The sequence below is a fragment of the Hoplias malabaricus genome, chromosome 13 (assembly GCF_029633855.1).
Source record: "Hoplias malabaricus isolate fHopMal1 chromosome 13, fHopMal1.hap1, whole genome shotgun sequence".
Taxonomy (NCBI): Eukaryota; Metazoa; Chordata; class Actinopteri; order Characiformes; family Erythrinidae; genus Hoplias; species Hoplias malabaricus.
The window spans coordinates 29,155,010-29,176,485 of record NC_089812.1 but is presented as its reverse complement, the minus strand read 5'-3'; positions in this window follow the sequence as shown (position 1 = coordinate 29,176,485).

Genomic DNA, 21,476 nt, shown 5'->3' with positions numbered 1-21,476 from the left:
CCTAGAAAAAACACAAGCCAAACTGAGATGCTCTGAAGCAGCTGCTTAAAGGCACCATTCCCATTGCAAAGTCCTGGCTAGAGGTGAGCAAACCTCACATAGTAAGGCAAGGCAAGCACCTGTCATACACAGTGGCAATTCAAAGTGCTTCACACAAACAAAAAAAACACAGTAGAAGAGTTGAAATTGTAAAAGATTCATTCATTCATTATCTGTAGCCGCTTATCCAGTTCAGGGTTGCGGTGGGTCCAGAGCCTACCTGGAATCATTGGGCACAAGGTGGGAATACACCCTGGAGGTGGCGCCAGTACTTCACAGGGCAACACAGACACACACATTCACTCACACCTACGGACACTTTTGAGTCGCCAATCCACCTACCAACGTGTGTTTTTGGACTGTGGGAGGAAACCGGAGCACCTGGAGGAAACCCATGTGGACACAGGGAGAACACACCACACTCCTCACAGACAGTCACCCGGAGCGGGAATCGAACCCACAACCTCCAGGCCCCTGGAGCTGTGTAACTGCGACACTACCTGCTGCACCACCATGCCGCAGAAATTAAAATAATAATTAAATAATAATAAGCTTGTGATCCAAAACTAATCATCCAACGTCGGTAACTATGTGACTTAACTAATGTGTCAATGGCTATAAAGAGACAAATTATAAACATCCGGCTTAGGCCTGATTTCTATGACACTTCACTGTCACAGAAGCAGATGTGAAATATCATATACGAATAAAACTGATTTAAAATCAATTGGATTAATAGACACTGCTGTCCAGTGTGGTGTCCAGAGAACGTATGCCCTGCAAAGCTACAGGCTGGATATGCCTCTGGGACCCATGGGCTTTTGTCACTTTGTGTCCATTACATGCCACAAGGCACATTACTCAAGCTTAACTGGACCCTCAAGGTCTATCTCAGACTCCTCGCCCAGGACTGGAGAGTGGGGCTTTGGTTATGATCCCACACTGACCTGTACGGAGTGTATTATGATAGCCAGATGTGGGCAGTAAGTAGTTACATTTACATTTACAGAGCACCATGTCCCTCTTTCCCAAAGTACCTTTTAAAATCAAGGATATGTGTCCTGAACAAATTGTTCCCTGTAAACATTTAGCCGTTGATTCAACATTGAAATAACGTAATGACTGCCATCTAATCAACGTTCTCTTAGGGTTGAAAATGAAAGTTGAAAAGACGTCCAAACACAGACATTGAAAAGACGACTATTAGACGTATTTTGGACGTCCATTGACGTTATTAATTGGTCCCGAAATAAATTACTTGTATAAAACGCGTTTTGGACGTCCACTGACGTTATCGATTGGTCACCACTTAACTAACTTATTAAGATGGATTTTGGACGTCCATTGACGTTTAAAATATGTCCTTGACGGAAAGACTACTTTTAGACCTATTTTGAACGTCCAGGGACATTCCTTGTTTACTGGGGTGGCTGTTTAAGCGACAGCTTTCCTGCCACAGACCAGTCAAAATAGGACATATTACTCCAGTATAAAACACCTGAAAATAATTCAGTAGAAACTCTACTGGACAAACACCTCAGAATCACTCTTCTGATGAAATTCACACATGACAAACATCACAGAGAATTACCGGTGGTATGTAAATCCTGATTAAAAACTATTAACAACATCTGAGGTGATGGCACCGCAGCTTTCCCAGAATCAAACAAAGATCCCAGTGGTGTTTTACATGTTGGTGATCGATGGGTGATGACAAAGTAGGCATTCAATTGTTTACAGTGAAGCAGTGACATTAATCCACGCCAGCCGCTGGCAACAGAGATTGTGCAAAAAATATTAGCATAAAACGACATATTTAATTGTGTTCACTGTAGAGAAGGTTATACTTACATCCTCTTAAAAGTGACATGAAAAAAAACAATCTTTCTTCTCTTTTTTCAGTACATTATCACATTACTTTTGGATCAGGAAACTTCTACCAAAGCACAGACTGTGAATTAATACAACCAGCATTTATTTATTTATTTATTTTTAAATGTGGGCAGCCTAAACCCAGCTCCTCCGTAGCGCGTGTAATTACAGTGTTGGACTTACAAGCAAAGGTGGGGTTAAGCCGTGAGAAACAGACAGAGACGAGAGGGAACGTTGCCAAAACAACAGCGGAGACGTGAGAAAACCAGCAAACCCAATGAAAGACAAGAGAGAAAGAGTTAAAAAAAGAGCTTCTGATGCTGCTGCTTTGTACAGTGTGTGAGCTCTGGGTGAACTGTGTGTGGCTCTTCCTCATCTAAAGGAACAGGAGCTGAAACTGGTCGTTCTGAACAGGTCTGTTGAGGTAGAGGAAGCATGTGGCAGATGTTTCCAGTAAAACCCCAGGACACTGTGGGGGAACGTCTGGAAAAGGGTAATAAAACATGCCGCCTTTAATATTTCCACATTTATTAAGCAACATGGTTACTTGACACTTGTGTTTGAAGCAGAGCAAACTCAAACACACACACCAACAGAAAGCACCGTGAAATACAGTGCTGTGTCTAGGAGTCTGTCTATTACTTAGTGCAATGTGAGATAACAAAGGATCTAGACGGCGAGTGTTCTCCCGACACTAACTGCATTGCAGCAGTTTGAATAGAAGTGGTGACTGGCTTCATGTGCTGACCTTCACTCTCCCAGCTGGTAGTTTTGTGTGATTTGAAGAGATGATGACAGCGGGTGTATTTTTGGCAGTGATATAAAATTAGGAGAAAATTAACCTAAAAATGAACACAAAGCTGTTTATAATAAACACTCGTTAAAATACAACAGCCTACTGTAATTTTAGAAATCAGTCTGTTGCTGTAATCATTTTTGCAATGATTTACTGTAAAATCACATTAATACATTGATTGTTGTTTGATAAACAGCTTCCTCACAGCCTTCCATTTACAGCATGACAGCATTACAGGGACTATGGCATGTGACGATGTTCCAGCTACACTTTGGCTTGTTTATCAGGGAGTCAAAGCTCAGGCATTTCTTTCATGAATGAGGCAAGTTGGAATAAAAATGTCTCTGTGTCTCCACTGTGCTGTTGTTCCGATCCTGTTTAGTTACTGTACACTACCAATGATTTTAAGTACTGAGTACGGGTCTGGGATTCTTTACCCAGCTCTGATGAGAGACGTGATAAAGAGAATTAGCACAACGTTAGTGATATTTGAACTTTGTATTTTAATTGAAACTCAGTGTGTGAAACAAAATAAACCAAAACTAATACGTCCATTTTATTAAACGCTGCACTGATGCCTTCACTGAATCTTTCTAAGCATTCCACTGGACTTTGGGACTGTGTCTTTTAATACATTGTTCCAGCTACAGTTTGGCTTGGCTACCAGGGGAGTGATTGAGGGATCTGTGTGTGTGTGTGTGAGTGTGTGTCTAAGGCAGCCCGAAAATTGCAAGCTGGGGAAAGGCCTGTCTGTCCCCACTGTGCGTTTCTACTGATTCCTTTTTCAACACCGTACACTAGGAACAGTTCATCTGTCTGACTATGGATTGGGCTTCTCTGATTATAACAGATGATCAATATGATACTGTAAACAAAATGTTAAAAATCTCCACCAATCGTTGACACCAGTTACGGACAGTGGCGCTCGGAGGTTATCGTTGGATGTTTCAGACAGCGAGGTTAGGGGACTGTGACCGTAATTCGTTGTTCAGCTACTCTTTGGCTTGGTTGCCTGGGGAGCGAAGGAGGGGTTTTTCTGGGTTTTTTTTTTTGGTGTGTGAGGCAGGCTGAAAATTGCGAGTTGGGGAATGGTGTGTCCCCACAGTGCAGTTATGCTGATTCCATTTTCTCGAGCGAAGTGTTCTGCAGAGCCAGCTCTGTTTGAGCCTCAGCTTTATCTCTTACTTAGTTTGTGCTGCAGCTGGAAACAAAGAAGCAGGTGTGTGTGTGTGTGTGTGTGTGTGTGTTTTAATGAAACGAGAAATAGCCAGCCACTCCAGACCATAACAAGGAGCAAGGTGAACATGAAATCTTATAGAGTCTTATAAAGAGAAGGCTTGCCTCTGATCTTGGCTTCATTTGATGCTCTTTCACGTACCTTTCCTGGGAGAATGAACTCACTGTGTGTGTGTGTGTGTGTGTGTTTGAGGAGTAGATATCTATGTGCATTGATTCTGGCCATTTTCTTCTTGTCTGTGTGCTTACTTTTTCGCTCAGACCACACCGTATGTTCTTTGGTTCGGATCTGTCAGTCCTTGTTCTTTTGCTCTGGCAGGGACTCACTGTAATCTAAAGCCGCAGCAGAAACAATCTCCACTTTCCACTAGACTCTGCCCAAACTTCAGATATCGAATGCTTTGCAGATCACCTCTTCATTTCATTGGTATCAAGCACGAGACAAAACCTCCTGATGTAAATGGACTCAGGTAAATGTAATTTTTCATGGCATTCTGTCTCTTCTTTAATGACCTCATTTATTCACGGTGGGTGGAACTGGTCAGTCACCTGGGTCAGCCTCACAGGTTCAGGTTCTGCACTGGACACTAAAGGAAACTCCTTACAAATGCTTCTGAGTGCAGCTCTATTGTGAAGATGTTGCTGCAGTTGCTGATTTGGTAGAACTTAACAGTTTGCAGGTGTGTGTGTGTGTGTGTGTGTGTGTGTGTGTGAGAGAGAGAGAATGGTTTAATTTGCACATCTCATGCCTCCCCTTTTGTTTTTGTGCTCAAACAAATGAAAATATTTTGAGCTGCAGGTGTGCAAAGGAGTGAAATGAATGGTATCTTAGCACTTACAAGTCACAGCTATTACCAGCAGTGATAAAGAAAGCTATTTTTTTCATATAATTCCCAGATGTAGCTCAGTGAAACATGAGAAATAAACATTATTATAATTATAGATTCAAATGTGTCAGTCAATATCATGTGTTTATAAACTGAAGAACAATTATTTTATTCCCATAGAAATGTATAGTTGTCTAACGCAGCAACATGCCGTGGTAAGATTCACTGTAAGCATTTGTTTACAGTCCTTATGAGAGACAGAGACACTTGTACAATGTGTCTACAATTTATTAAATTATTAAATTTCTGGCAGTTACACATCTTTAAAATATCTGCCCTAAACCTAATTCATTCATTCATTCATTCATTATCTGTAAGCGCTTATCCAGTTCAGGGCCGCGGTCGGTCCAGAGCCTACCTGGAATCACTGGGCACAAGGCAGGAACACACCCAGGAGGGGGCGCCAGTCCTTCACCAGGCAACAGACACACACACACACCTACGAACACTTTGGAGTCACCAATCCACCTACCAACGTGTGTTTTTGGACCATGGGAGGAAACCGGAGCACCCGGAGGAAACCCACGCAGACACAGGGAGAACACACCAAACTCCTCACAGACAGTCACCCGGAGCGGGAATCAAACCTACAACCTCCAGGCCCCTGGAGCTGTGTGACTGCGACACTAACCTGCTGCACCACCGTGCCGCCCTCAGCTCATTTCAGACATGCAGAAATTCCTGACTTCACCCTGAGGTGAACGGGTGAACACCAATGTCTGAATCACTTGCACCAGACATTAACCAGATTTTATCCTGCCAGCCTCCTAGTACAAAAATGTGTGTGTGAAACTCCAGAAAATGTCCAGACTTGACTCTAATGTGAAAATGGCTACCTTCAAGTAAGTAACAGAGAGCTTGAGTTGATTTAGTGAAACAGCGCCACCAGTGGATGGGAGCTCACTTAACAAACGTAAATAACGAAGAATCATGACGTTTAACAATGAAAAGTGACATAACATGATATATGTACTCATTGTTTTGTGGACCTTGTCTTTCTGTGATCGTCTCTGTGAGATCCTAATCCTTGAAACTCCCTTGAACCAGATACAGTTATCAATACAGTACTTAAAAGCTGGTGTATGTGAATGTGTGTGTGTGTGCATGCCTGAATGTCATTGCTCCCTGTCCCCCATGGCTCACTCTGCTGGGGAGCTGCTCTCCCATGGTGCGCTGCGTTGCTGCCGTTGCTCGCGGCGAGATTGGGAGGTAAAAATAGAGATGGCACCGAGCTGATGATATTTGCCCATCCCACCTGCCATTACTGCTGCCGTGTTTGCTCTCTGAAACAGAGTGCCGCAACACAGGGAGGATATTAAAAGAGAAGCGTTTTGTAGGAGGCCTCTCTCTTTCTCGCTAACCTCACTGTTACTCCACCCCCACCCCCACCCACTGCCCTGGCACCATGTAAATAAAAAGGGTGGGAGAACAACGAGAGAAAATCCAGAGAGAAAAGTGGACAAAAGTAATCGGAGGTGCAGGTCAGAGAGGGACCAGGACCAGAGAATGGAGAGAATTGCTTTGCGGAGATCAAACAAGGGCCAGAGTGAGAGAGAGAGAGAGAGAGGGAGAGATCAGAATCCTTTCATGGACAGATGGAGCGACTGAAATCCAGGAAAGGCACGAAACTGAGAGAAATAAATGGAGGGGAAAAATGACATTTTTTGCTTCATGTTCATTTTTTTATGTGAGATGGTGAAAAGATATTTAAGATAAAGAAAGTTTGATACAGCACAAGAAAACAACATGTAAATAGAAAGGAGAGAGGAGAAGGAATTGAAGTTGTGTAATAGGATCGGGGTATTTCTCTATCCAAGTTGGACCTCGACTGAGAGAGGCCCAGACAGAAATTAGCTCCACACTATAGAACCACAGGCGGATAATAACACGGTACGGTTTGTCGGAGTGTGAAAGTGAGACAGAGTGAAATTACTGGTATCAACGTCCCAAAACACAGCACCGAATAACAATACGACTGGATTGCACTCCAATATTGTCAACAGTAGGTGTCTAAAAGAAATACCACATATTTCTGAATGTATAATCATGGAAGATTATTTAAGGCGCTTTGGACAAACCATGCACTTAATAAATTCAGTATAAAAATAAAAGTGCAGCCAGGATACTCATGGGGGAATGGAAATATGAACACACATGAATTACACCAAATATGATTTACACTAATATAATATTCTTTGCACAGGTGTTCAGTCTCTTACAGAACTGACCATAAATCCCCTTCCCAACTTATTTTTTCCAACTGTCAGAATGTGATTTTGTCTTCTGTTCAGCTGACCGAAATCTTTGTAAACCCCATCCTGACCATCTGAGGGTTCCACAGACACCAGCTTCTTTAAAATGCATGCATTAATGGTGCCAGTGGGGCTAGGTACAGCCCTAGTCACCAGGGAGGCCAGTGTGGATTTATAGTTGTTGATGATAAAGGGTAAAGTAGGACTGTAAACCTGGCTTGGAGCGGGGTGGTTCTGGGACGCCAGACTTCACTGTTGAGCCTTCTGGAGATGTTGTGGGCTTAATTTAGCAAAACACCAACGAGAGAGGGGGTGCCTGCCTGATGACCCCTGTGAAGAGCTAGTGATACAGTGGCTGGTTTGGGTACTCATGGTCTGGGCTCAATGAGTCACCGTAGATGTTAAGGTTAGTCAGTTGCTGCAGTGACCTTAGTGTTGAGGTGTAGGATTCAACAGACCTTTTGGTGGTTGCAGGTAGGAAAAGAGTGTGGTGGGCCCCAAATGAAGCTCTAATGGATTGGCATAGGATATTTAACATCTTGTGTATGACTATAATAATTCACCTAAGGTCGTTTAGCACCACTTAACCTAAATTTAGAAAGTGCTATTACTTTTCAATGATATTTGTTTTGAATGTATTTGAAAGGTCATGTTGCTATGATCAAGTGTAGTATTTTTGTGTGTTTAATCTCACCCTTCATTATAGCTCCAGCAAGGATTCATCACTGAATCATCTCCTGACTTTATATAGACACATTCGTTTTCGTTTATTTACTAAGATCTAGAGTTTTTTTTTTATTGTAAATGTCTCTGATGTGGAGTTCTGTCAGTTATCTACAGTGTCTGGTTGCGTAAACCACGTAGCAAGGTTAAAGCAGCAGAAATGGATGAAGTCCCAGATTCACAGGTCAGTCAAGTGGTGATTCTTAAAAACCCACCTGAGCAAATAAGCAACTACATCTGATCTATCCACAAGGACACTACATTAATATCATCAGAAGTGAATCGATCTCATTAGGATGAATGAGCATTATGCCAGTGTTCTGTAAACCTTGTCCATGTACAAAGGAAGGCATGTGTGCCGAGCATGGCTAGGTCATCAGGGGACAATGAAGGATCCATAGTCAATGTGTGGATAATGAAAGTTTGTTTCATAATTTATCAGGTGCCACTTAACCTCCTGCTGCTCCCTGGCCCTGTAGCATGTGTGCTCCATTACTGCAGAGCTCAGAGGCCTTTTAGCTGGCTTCTTTTCCGTCTCTCTCCTCTATGAGCAAGGCAGCCAGTCAGGCGTCTGCTGTATACGGCCGAGGCCAGTGGGCAGTGTTCTCTCTGAGCTCAGTCAGGCGTTTAACAGCGCTGGGCGAGCGGCGGTGTGAAAGGATGCCCTGGAGAAGCGGGAGATCCTGTCTCAAGTCGGTGGGAGTGACGTGTGACTTGAGGGAGAGAATTAATTCGCAGGGATTTGGCTAAGACTGAAGCAGGATAAAAATGGAAAGAAAACGTTTGAAAAGCCATCAATAAACATCAGCTGGGCTGTGTGAGCGTCTCAAACTTGCCCCAGAAAAGCTCCCTGGAGACAGTACCAGTGCTTAAAGTTAAAGCTCTTGGCTTGATGGATGATAACACAGTGGTAGCGTAGGCGCTGTTTGGAAGAGGCCAGGACTGTAGTCCCCTGAACAACCACAGAGTTAAGATACTATTTAAAACGTGTCATTTGTTTATTTTTGGGTGCATTTCAGAGGTCCAACCGGGGCTATTAAATGTGCAGGTGGTGTTGGATGAGGTGCAGAAAGGATGGAAAGAGTGTGACCCATGCTGACCGCTCTGGCCTATGGCCTTCCTTTCCTGCGGTTGAAGGTCGCTGCTGGCTTCTGCCGGCTAAAAGCTGTTCGGCCGGTCCCGCAAGCGCTAATAGAATTAGCGAGCCATCTGTTAGCATGCGGCGTGCCAGCCTGGAACCCCTGCTAATTATGATACAATATCAAGAGCAAATGGCAGACGTCTCCTTAATATTCCCCCAGCAAACGCACAAGGGAGCCCTGAGTGGATACCAATAACAGCAGAGAGAGAGAGAGAGAGAGTGTGAGTGAGTGAGTGAGTATTATGAAAGGAAGGGAGATGGGGAGTGGAGGAAAGACAAATGCCAAGAAAGAGAGAAGAAAGGTGAACAGAGATGAAGGGAAGGGTAGACTGAGAACGACAGATGGGGAGATGAAGGAACAAGAAGCGATGGCTGGAAAAAGAGCGGGATAAACAAAGGAAGGGTTTGGGAGCTGATGGGACATGTCTCGAAGCTGCAGGAGGATTATAAATGTTCTGGGGGAAAAGCGATTTCGGTGCTGGGCTGGCGGTGGCTGCAGCCCTCCACTTCCCTAATCAAGCGGCATGTCTTGTAAGCATATATTTCACTCAAGCCCACAAATATGTTTCGTGGCTTAGTCATGTTGCCAGGCGACAGTTGCCGGGGACGGCAGGTCTCTCGGTGCAGCCCGGCGACAGTGCCAGTGCCAGCCATCAAATCTTTTGAACAGAAGCGTCTGCAGTCTGCATCTCTGACCAACGTTCTGGGGCCACCACACTTTTTCAAAGTCGTGTTACCAAGGGGAATTGAGTTCTACTTCAGAACTTTGAGGACAGATTCCCCACCCTTTCTCTTGTTTGTAAGAGATTTGGGCAGAAGTGCTGCTTCCAAGCTTAGTTTGGGTGCAATTATTTCTGATCTGGTTTAAATACTGAGTGAAAACAACTCAGTCTTATCTTATTTTACTGAGTCTTTTATTATTGTTCAAGTCGGATCCAGACAGAATGATTCTGCCTGTACCCATCAATAAGTCAAGAAATTCATTCATTCGTTCATCTTCTGTAACCTCTTCATCCCCTTCAGGCTTGTGGTTGGTCCTGAGACTACATGGAGTCACTGGGCGCAACACAGAAACACACCCTGGACAGTGAGGCAGTCCTTCAAAGAGCATTACACACTCAACAAGTCACTCACACACTCACCTGTGGAGAGTTAAATACAGTCAGCCACCTACCAGCATGTGTTTTTGGATTGTGAGATGAAGCTAGAGCACCTGGCGGGCACCCATGCAGACACAGGGAAAACACATCCCAATATTCAAAGAGAGTTTTAACCCAAATCCCTGGGACCCTGGATATCAATCATCCACTTTGTTCAGTGGTGCGCGAATCTTTTCTTGGGACCCCTATATTTTTACACTATTCCAGCCCCAACAGACTTGACCCTAGTTGGAACGAACAGAATTCTGTTGGTGGGTTCTGAAAACTGGGTTGAGAAACACTGCTGTAAATGCTTTAAATCAGTGGCTCCCAGTTCTGTTCGTGAAGTGCCCCTGACCTAACACACCTACCTTGAGTGAAAAAGACCTTGTCAATGACTGGATTAGTTGAGTAAACACCAAAGCAAGGTTACAAGGGAGCAAGTGGTGGTTAGATACCATAGTGGATGTCTCCACTGCCCTCAGTATAACAGAAGCTATGCTATAACAGTAAGAGTCCTTGGGCTATGCTCCTAACACTACATTTAACAAAGCTTCAATTCATCATTGAATTTGGAATTTGCTCTAGATAAGTTTACCTGACACATACCATCCTCTAGGAATATTTATAATTTATTATTAATCGTTCCCCTATATTTATTTTTAGATTTTGTCATTTTAAGACCACTTATGGTGAAATCGTGTGGGGTTTTATTGGCCTTGTTATTATGCCCATCTGGTGCTGTTCATATGCTACAGCATTTTTCAAAACATTTGTTTTCGTTCAGGAGCTTCACATTTTTAAGGTGAAGCTGTGTTGAACTTATCTGTAAGTTTTTATCCACTGTTTGATTCACATTCTCCCAGCCATCAGCTGTGTGAGGCTTCGGAGTTCACACTTCCCTTACATGGGTGGACAGTTTTCCCTGGCGCAAGAATCAGCGACCTGGGCAGAGAAGGTCTTTGTATTCCAAAGAGAGCCTTCACGGAGCAGAGAGACTGGCAGTGAAGGGGTAAAGAATGGAGGGCAGAAAATGGTAGAAGGAACATTGATGGAACTTCATTTGGACTTTGTTTAAACTTTGTAGGAACTTTTTGATGGCATTGTTTATGTGAATTTCAGAGACTTTTTCATGGACGTGGTTTGGCATATTCACGGACATTTGCATATTCATAGATTCACGCATACTGAATGAAGGCAAAGTGCAGAGCTATAACTAAGCAACTTTTAAGGCATTTTCGCCTTTGGAAGTAACTTCCACATGTATAATATTGATAAACAGAGATGAGTGTTGAGGGCTTTAAATGATGAAACAATGGGGTCTTTAAACACTGGACATGATCTATTATCCAGCACTGAGCACTGTTTAACTTGCTTTTCCTTCTAGTCACTTTCCTGCCACCCTGTAATCTTTGAACCAGCGGGCACTATCCTGCTTTCCCTGATTCCTCATTTGCAGAGTTTTCCTGCAGGTTGATTTGCCGGACTGGGGTGACCTTGGTGCAGGTTTGGGCAATGAGTTTGGAGCGCCGCTCATTAGCTGACAGTACAGTCTGTTTCATCGTTGGCCATGGATGAAAATGATTCCATTAAGCTCGCTCCGCGCCCTCCTCTGTCACTCTAACGAGCCGTGGGCAGCCATATCCCTCACGCTGGCACAACAGGTGTGCGCCCGGTAACGGACGACTCTCCACAAGCTGTGGCTCTGCTAACTTTCCTCTCGGCTCTGAAGAACAGAGAGAGGTTGCCGTTTGTCATCGCAAATAACCTCGCAACCCTCACAGGAGAAAGAGCCGAGAACAGTGAGGCGCTAAGGTGAAGAATTGTGACTACTGCATCTTTAAATGTATCCACTGGTCATAAGGTCTCTGAAATATGGAAGTGTCTCTTTAAATGTCTCAAATTCCACATTGTATAATCCAGTAATATTTATGTTTCGTTTTTGCAGAGCCAGTCCGGAATTTCCTTGGGCCCAAAACAAAATTTTGATAAGGGGCCCTCCTACCTGAACTCTGAGCCAAAATGTGATAATGTTTTGACAGTTGCATCTGACTCTCCACTAGTATTCTCCCTTAAGAATAAACAGTCATATACAGAACAAAATCAGGTGTAAACAAACAATATTTGTTCAAAAATCAATATATAAATAAAAAGGTTTTACAAAATTAACTTTATCAGCCTCCAGCTTTCCAAGTCAGCATTTGTCTGATTCTCTAACAGCTGCAGCCCCGAAGGTGGAATAGAAGGAATAGAAGCAAACATAGCTGTTTATACTCCAGATTGCAGCTTTGTGTCACCTTAAATGATGCAGTATTTTTGTCCAGGCGCCTGTAACTGCTTCACTGTTTAAGGTGTAACGAAAACATATGCCTGTGTTAATGTGATTGTGTCAATATTGTGTCAGCATTTAATGTGAAACTGAAATTTCAAAGAGCTCAGTTTAGCACTTGGAAATAACTACGTCATTTTTTAAGGCTGAATGAAATAGCAAGCAATTTTAGACTGGACTGGTGTGTTCGGGGCAGTTTAAATGAGTACTAGACAGTATAAACACATCAGTATCTATGTTTAAAGTTTGGTTCATGATCCTGTAACGATAATAGAAGGCTTTTAATGTTGTGGAGAGCAGCTGCACAGTGCATGCCACCTCTAAATATATTCCCACGCAGCTATGTTCATAAACTATTATTTATTAACTGTGCATCCTTGAGAAGAACTGTCGCAGATTTATATGACTGTGTCTCCCGGAGCTGAGTTTTGTAGAATCTTTTTTTTCTATTTTTATATCCTGAAAGATAGTTTCTCTTCATCTTCTGATGATACACAAACTCCCCCTAACTTGAGACTAGGGGCCTTTCACTAAGTTGTGGGGCCCTACACAACGTGCATAATGAGAGTATAGGGCAGTCCAGCTCTGCAATTTTTGCCTCTCTATATAAGAGTTAATGAGTGATGCTGTTTGCTAAATCGGTGGTCATGGTTGTGATGTCACAACGGCAAGGAATTCCATCATAAGCATTTTTAAGCAGCTAGGTTTACATGTACATATAAGGCAATGGAGATATCCAAACCTAACAATTTTAGTCCTGTTGCAGAAGTGCGTAAATGTAGTGTTGGGAGTCTTGCCCAGGGAATGAAACCCAAGTCTGCCCCATGGGGAGAAGCAGTGTCATACGCTATGCTGTTGGACCTGGGAAGGGATCCATTTTGTGACTTTACTGATGTTTACTTTGTGTATCAAACTATTTGAACAGAAAACATGCTAGGAAAAGTTGAGAGTTGGAAAGATATAATTTAGGGCAGAGGGCTTTAAATCTGGACCTTGGGTCCAAGTTTCTGACCAGGATTTTAAAATGGCTGGCTTGTATGACACTATAGATGTCATTGCTAATGCACTTGACTGGCCTCGTATAGTGTCATACTGTCAAAGATGCAGTGGATCTTTAAAAGTGATATATTACAGCCCTTTTCCACCAGTTAACACCAGTTCTCTAAGGTTTTATTGAACCCTCAGAGAGATACTTTTGTCAAAATGCCACAAAGATCAAACAGCAGCAGCATTCTCCCTCAGTTCAGAGCAGCCAGTTTCTTTAAATGTGAATGAGCCACAGGTCATTTCAGCATGAGAGCCCAGGCGTGAGAAGCAGAAGCTGAATTAGTGAGAAGTAGAATTATAGTAATTTTCATTTTTTTTCCTCTTTTTTTCTTGTTTTCACATTTATTTCTCTGTGCTCATTAAGTTTGTTTTGCTCCATTTGTCTTTGTGCTCTCACAAAAACACAGGTCCAGTGCTGTGATTGGAGAGACACAAAAAAAGGAGGTGGAACTGTCTTAAAGTCTAAGCACTCTCAGAATTATTTATTAAAAAAAGGAAAAAAAGTGTTCTTGGTTCTTGGAATTCAATACACAAACCTAGAAAATATACCCCATTTAAACATGGTGATGGTGTCAGTAGCACTTCTGCAATATGAATGTTGATTCTGTGGCACTTTTAGAGCAGGACTGATCTGTTTTGGATGAACAGGCTCCTGATGGAGGCCTGAGTGTCAGCATGTGGAGAGTGTGTGTGCTGGTTAACTTTGTAATCCTATTTATGGGGAAGTTTGTAGCACAATGTTATTTCTCTCCTCTGTGCTGCTGTCCGGGTGTTGAAAACCGATTCCTGACTGCAGCAACTTCATGGTCTGAGACTGTACAGAATCCGATTAAAGAAGAGGGAAAGGTGAAAAAAAAAATCCCTCCCGCTGGAACGGATTTGGAGAAAGTAGCAGCAGGTTTCGTTTCCCCCCCCTCAGCCCCCCGCCCACCCCCCCTGGTTTGGCTGCCTGACCATTTGAGCTGATTGGGTTATCCCCCCTCAAGGTAAAGGCCCTCTCTCTGACAGCATGCGAGGCCTTAGCCGTCTGTCAGATGCCTGTCTGTAAATTGTGATTACAGCACCAGCGAAGGGGGTGGCAGAGATTAATTCAATCCTGCGCTTGAATCTGATTGCCTGCATTTGCATATTAATGAGAAAAATTCTGGAAAGATTTTTTTTTCTTCATCTTATTCATCGTCTTCTTCTCCTTCCTCCTCGGTCCCTTCTTTTCTTCAGCAGGTGGGGAAACAGGAGACGGATTTAAAAGAGAGCGACTGGTTAAAAAAACTGTGATATTTACAGCACTTGCGTCTGGCGATTTGAGGTCAGTGTCTGCTTGCGCATGGATTTGCATATATTTGCATATGGAATGAGGCTAGGTGCGCAAGGCGCTTATAGTCTGACTCCTATGTTCATTTACTCCCTTTTAAGAGTGAGAGAGTCAGAGAGATACAGAGAGAGAGGGGTGCTTTGAAGGAGGCAGTGTGGGCACTTCTTTAGCAGATAGGCTACATGTGTAATTGTGTGATGGGATCAGGGTAAAATAAAAGCAAAGCTGTGAGTTGAGCACACACACAGACACACAGTGTATATATAATAGCTCATCTATTGTGAATGGACAGGAGTAGAGGCAACCTTCAAACCTGCGGTAGTCCAAAGTAGGCATCAAGTGTCTCTCCTCTGTCTTTCACTCTCTCCTTTTTTCTCTCGCTCACTCACTCCACATTCAAACTGGCAGCAACTTTCACCTAATGGTACCCAAGCTCCACATCACCTGTTCGCATTTCTGAACTCGAGCTGACCTTTGGTTGCCACGGTTTTATTGATGCCAGGAGCCATGTGGATATAAAGCATGTTCCACCCTGTTCGACAGGTACCACTCTGCCCACTTCACTCTTAATTAACTTTGCTTAAATTTGTTGCACCACCAACTCCAGCCACTTCAGGTCTCCAGTGTTCACGCTGCTTCCCATCACTGAAAATCACCAGCTCTCACGGAAAATGAATGACATCTGGCCATTTGGCCGCATCACTGCCAGTGTGAAGGCAGGAATACTCTCTCTCTCTCTCTCTCTGGCTCTCTCTCTCTTTCGCTGTCTCTCTCTCTCTCTCTCTCTCTCTCTCTCTCTCTCTGGCTTTCTCTCTCTCTCTCTGGCTTTCTTTCTCTCTCTCTCTCTCTCTCTCTGTCTCTGTCTCTCTTTCTCTCTCTCTGTCTCTGTCTCTCTTTCTCTCTCTCTCTCTCTTTCTCTCTCTTTCTCTCTCTCTCTCTTTCTCTCTCTTTCTCTCTCTCTGTCTCTGTCTCTCTTTCTCTCTCTCTCTCTCTTTCTCTCTCTTTCTCTCCCTCTCTCTCTGGCTCTCTTTCTCTTTCTGTCTGTCTCTCTCTTTCTCTGTCTCTCTCTCTGTATCTCTCTCGCTGTCTCTCTCTCTTTCTCTGTCTCGTTCTCTCTTTCTCTCTCTCTGTCTCTGTCTCTCTCTCACTCTTTATCTCTGTCTCTGTCTGTCCCTCTCTCTCTCTCTGTCCCTCTCTCTCTCTCTCTCTCTCTCTCTGTCTCATAGTGAAATATAGTTATATTGGACAGTTTAGTAGTTTTTCTCACGTGATGTTGTTATTGTTTATGTAATGGTTCTGTATATTTTCACATATAAATCTGTTTAGATCCAGAAGTAGGAGGTTTAAGGGTGGTATATTTTGAAAACAACCCCTGCTGCACCTCTTTTCTTCATATGTTCACACCATCCTGCTTCTGACAGAATGTCGGGTCACTGCGGTGATGGGTGGTGGATGCTGGCCTGCTTTATGAGCGCCGGCGCAGGGCCGTTAAGCGGACGTGCTCTTTTGTAAAGGTTGTCTGCCTCTTAAATGCTTCGGTGTTATTGATATCTCTCTCTCACTCTCTCTCTATCTCTCTTTCGGCCTCCCTCTCTCCTTCCCTATCTTGCTCACTTGCAGCGAGCTGGATCGCCCAGGACTCAATTCAGTTTTTCAGCATGAGCTGTTTATTAAAGAGAGAGAGAGAGAGAGAGAGAGAGAGAGAGAGAGAGAGAGAGAAAGTGAAAGAAAGTGACAGAGGGAGGGAGAGATGGACGGAGGGATGGCAGAGAGGGAAGGTTGCAGGGTGAGATGATAAAGCAAATTAATGTCTTCTCACTGTTAAGCACACACACACACACACACACACACACACACACACACACACACACACACAGTCCAGCATTGCTATTTAGCGAGCAGGACGACAGAACCATCGGTTGTAAACTGGCCTCGTAGCGAGACCAGGAACACAAATCACCGTGGCGATAAGAGAGGCCTGGACGCCCGTCCTGGAGAAGCGAGAACTGTCAATCATTCGGACAGGGCGGGGAATAGGAGCAGGTCTTTCTCCACCTCTCTGCCTCAGTGTGGCACTTTAACTGCAGCTACAACCTTCAGAACGCTGAGAGCAGCAGTGCATCACAGTGCCCCTCCACTGTCTGCCCAGTCTAATGAGCTCCAGCAGCTTGTGCCACACACCTATTCCCTGTGTCACGCTTTATCACCCGTACCCTCGTCTGCCTTTTATGTCCGTTCATCAGTCATGCCAGTGTATATTTAATCAGAATTACTCTGACAGGGTGGCTGGGTTTAGGTGGGGCCATGTTGGTTTTTCTGTGAGAAAAAAGGAAAGAACTTAAATCAAGGAAAGGATTCTATACAAATATGTAGACATTGCTGAATTATTCCATTCTCTAACAATTCAATTCAGTCCTTTTAAGGAAACTAGACTAAGCTGGCCTTGAATTCATTGTGACATCATAATCCATTATGACATCATAATGTCATAATACATTAATCAATACCACTGAACAGCTCAACACGTTCAGAGGAGAACTTCCTGGTTTTGTTGTTAGCTCACAGACATTCATGGTCACCTGTACAAGAGTTAATCCGCTCATCCACTCCCTGGCCTTGGACAAAAGAGGCATCACTATGGATCAAACTCACAGTCTCCTGATGATGGAACCAATGGCAGTTGCTCCACACAGGAGCCCTCTCCATTTGTTCATTCCTTTGTTCGTTCGCTTATTCATTCGCTTATCCATTAGTACTTCATCCTGTTCAGGGTCAATGTGGGTCCTTATTATTTCTTATAATAAATAAACATTTTGATATACTACCAACATTCGAAATCACACAATGTTGTTTACTCATTGTGTATTTTTGTGTTGTTATTCTTTTCCTTGTTGCACTGTCCAGCTCTCACAGGATTCGTTATTTGTTTGAAACTCTTCAAAACACCACAGCATAATAATATTATAAGCTGCTGTTGTGAGTCATTTAAAACAAATGGGATTACCGCTGTAACTTGCAGATTTTACAGACACTTAGTTTTGCTAGATGTCTGCATTACGTCATGACTGACAAGTCTCTCTGGCCAATCAGTGCTCTGCAAAGTTTACACCTCATGGTTCAGCCCCTACTCGGCTCGCTTAGAATCACAAGTGAGCAGGGATTAAAAAGTATGTGGTTCCAGGGACCAGGTACAAAACTGGCCTAATGGAAAAGCTGAGTAAAGACAAGTGGGCTTTTAAACTGAATGAGGGACAGTACAGGTCAGGCTTTCAGAGCAGACATCAGTTCCATCGTTGGGCATTTAGTCCAGACTGTCATAATAATAAAAACAGCTTGTTCAGTTGTACGGGATGAAGAAAGGTCAGAAAACGGTCAAATACATGTGAAAAACACTCTTATTGTACATAAACCCACACAAAGTGGACTTCAGGGAAAATCTTCAACTCAAGAACAATGGAGACTATGGGTCTTTTAAAGCGCAGGGCCGATTTCGGCTGGATATCAAGATGAAAGCTGGCTGAAATAGAAAAGCAGGATTCATTAGCATCTCTGCTCACTGAATGCTTGTACACACACACACACACACAACCTGCACACTCCTCCCTAGACACTAATGGCTGCTAATTTCCACACAGCAGGAGGGATGAGCTGTTAAAATCATATCAGTGAAACAACTGGACCATGTTATTGATGCAATTTGTGATTGACACCTCCATGAGCCAATCACGAATTTGAGAAGATGAAGTCCTTGTGCTATTCCACTTCTTTTACTCTCTCTCTCTCTCTCTCTCTCTCCTCTCTTGGTATCTCTGTCTTTTGCTCATTTTCTGTATCTCATTCTCCATGTCTCTCCATATGTTTTCTGTCTTTCTTTCTCCGACTGTCTGACCATCTCTTCCTCACTCTCTCTTTCTGCCGGTCTGTGTTTGTGTATCACCCCAAATCTGACATGCTCCTCAGAGAAGACAAAACCCAGGGAAATCCCGTGGCAGACGGGTAAATGGAGGCAGACAGGTGCCGTTAGCTCCTCTCTGAGCCGAGTGGAAGAATGTATCGATCGCCCTCCTCTCTCTCCCTCCATATCTCATACCCATTCATCCTGTGATAAATGAATTGCTTCGTTTGTAAATCTACTTCTCAATCTCTTTACCGCTTTGTCTCTCCCTCACTTCATCCCTCCATCCCTGAGCACCATTCCTCTTGTCTTCTGCACCTCTCATCTCTGCTTTATCCTCTGATCAGTCTTCCCCACAGGTCTATTTATTTTTTTATTTGATATTTTTTGGCTAGATCTTTCTTGTGTTTTTTTCTCTGAGTAAAGTCCCATTACTCTGTAGGGCTGAGTGACACTGTTGGATTTATAGGTGAGTTTTATTGGGACTAGACTAGGCTCAGTATCCATTTTGGCAAAAACACCTTGAAACAATTATTTATTTATAATAAATATATTTATATAAAATATATATATTTATTTATATATAAATGAATTTGATTTGATTTATTTATTTATTTATTTTCTCTAGAAAGTTAAGCCAATTACCACTAAATTTCGAACTGCTGTGAACACAACACCACTGAACAGCTCAACACATTTGGAGGAGAATGCTATATATATCTAGATCTGGTTGGCAAGTTAAGATGCAGATAAGTTGTGTTTGTACTGAGGGGAGCAGGAGGGCCATTCGACAAACCAAGAGAAAGTGAGGCCAGTTGCGCTCTGTAAGACACCCAGCCTCGAATGACTGAGGCATCACTGTGGATCAAACTGGCAGCAATTAAACCTCTGCGTCATTGGGGGATCCTAGATATATAATTAGATCATTCAGGAATTCATAACTCTCAAACACTACCTGTGAGTACATAAAGAAATCAAAAGAGCACACACACACAAACACACACATTAACATTTCAGTCTGTCACGAGAGCAAGACTTTAACCCACAACCTCCAGGTCCCTACCTGCTGCGCCAGTGTGCTACCCCCGGAAATACTTTATACATAAAATATGATTAACCTGAAGATTTCCCATCACTACAGGAATGGAACAGTAGAGGAAATTTTAGTTGAGCTAGGAAACAAAGTGCCACAAAAGGTAGTGTCGCTGTCACACAACTCCTCAATCCTGGGGTTGTGGGTTAGAACCCTTGGCAGGGTGCTCTGTTTCCTCCCACAGTCCAAAAACATATGCTGGTAGGTGGATTGGCTACTCAAAAGTGTCCATAGTAGTGAGTGTGTGAGTAAAGTGTGTGTGTCCCAGTGATTTCAATCCTGTACTTGATAAGCAGTTACAGATAATGAATGAATGAACGAATTAAGCTAAGCTAGCTCCCTTAGTGTTAGAGCTAGCATAGCTATCACGTGTACCCCCACAGAACAGGTTTGTGGTTACATATCAGATTTTGCTAACACACAGCTAGCACCACCACTTTCCATGTGCTAGCAAATAGTCTAACAGCCCAGGAGTAGCTCCAACTCGTCATTTCATTTATTGCTTGACTTTACTACTTAAAAATTCTTTTTTAAACTTTAAACTCTCATCCGTGGAGCATTAGATAGCCATATTTAATCCGGTGCTGTTGTTTGCGGTTAGTCTGCTAGCTAACATTATCTCAGATAGCAGACGTGTGCCAAATCTGTGCTACTTTTAGGAGTTATGGCACTTGTACAGCAACAGGTCATGAGCCAGGTTTGATTTTGGTTATATCATGTGTTGTTTGGGCCAGACATGGGCCAAATGTTGATTTTTGCCCAGATTTGGTCCACAACACACATGGCACATAAAAAGTGGGCGATAAGAACTGCAGATATGGGCCACATTTGTGCCAAAATATTGACTGCTATATTTGGGTAGTCTTAAATGGCCAAACAAATCTTGTTGTGGTGTGAATGTAATAGTGTTAGCTTAGCTAACAAAATTATAGTGCCATACTGCCACAGGAAAGGTTTGATTCCAGCTTACTGGTGCTTCACTGACTCTGATAAACAGGATAAGAATAAGTGCAGACAAAACGAGTATGATTCATTCATTCAGCAGTTTTTCCTTTCATCCATTCATTCATTTTCATCCTATTCAGGGTTGTGGTGTGTTCGGAGCCTACTCGGGCAGGGCACCAATCCATCACAGGACATCATCTTCTACATTGTAAATTATGACATAGAAATCCAGTCTTGATCCAACTAAATTTCAATACATTGTCAAATTCAAATGAAACCAAAACTCTAAAATCCCACTGATGAAGAATCTGTTTTTTAAAAAACAAACAAAACAAACCACTACAAAAACTTCTATTTCATTTACTGTCATTTTGGGAAATAAAGTGCCAATGTGCTGTATCCTGCACTCGTTGTGCTCCAATATTTGTCTGAAATTCCCCCAGTGAAAAATCATTTTGTTCAGAAAACCAAATTCTCAGGAGCACCTTGAGCTATTTATTTTCCAAATTCCACACCGTTGCAAGCAAAGATTTCTTCCATTTGCTTTCATTTTTGGTCTTCTGTAGATTAACTTCCTATTAATTTGAATGCTTTTATTTTCTATTAATGAAAAGAATGTGAAGACTGCACTCACTCACTCATTCAAAACGACACATCACAAATGACTGCTGGCTTTGTCCTGCCAGTGACAGGGCACTGGTCTGCAGGAGTGGAGTCCCTTTTAAGAGGATGCCATCCACAATTAAAGTAAGTGACCCCATGGCAGTCCA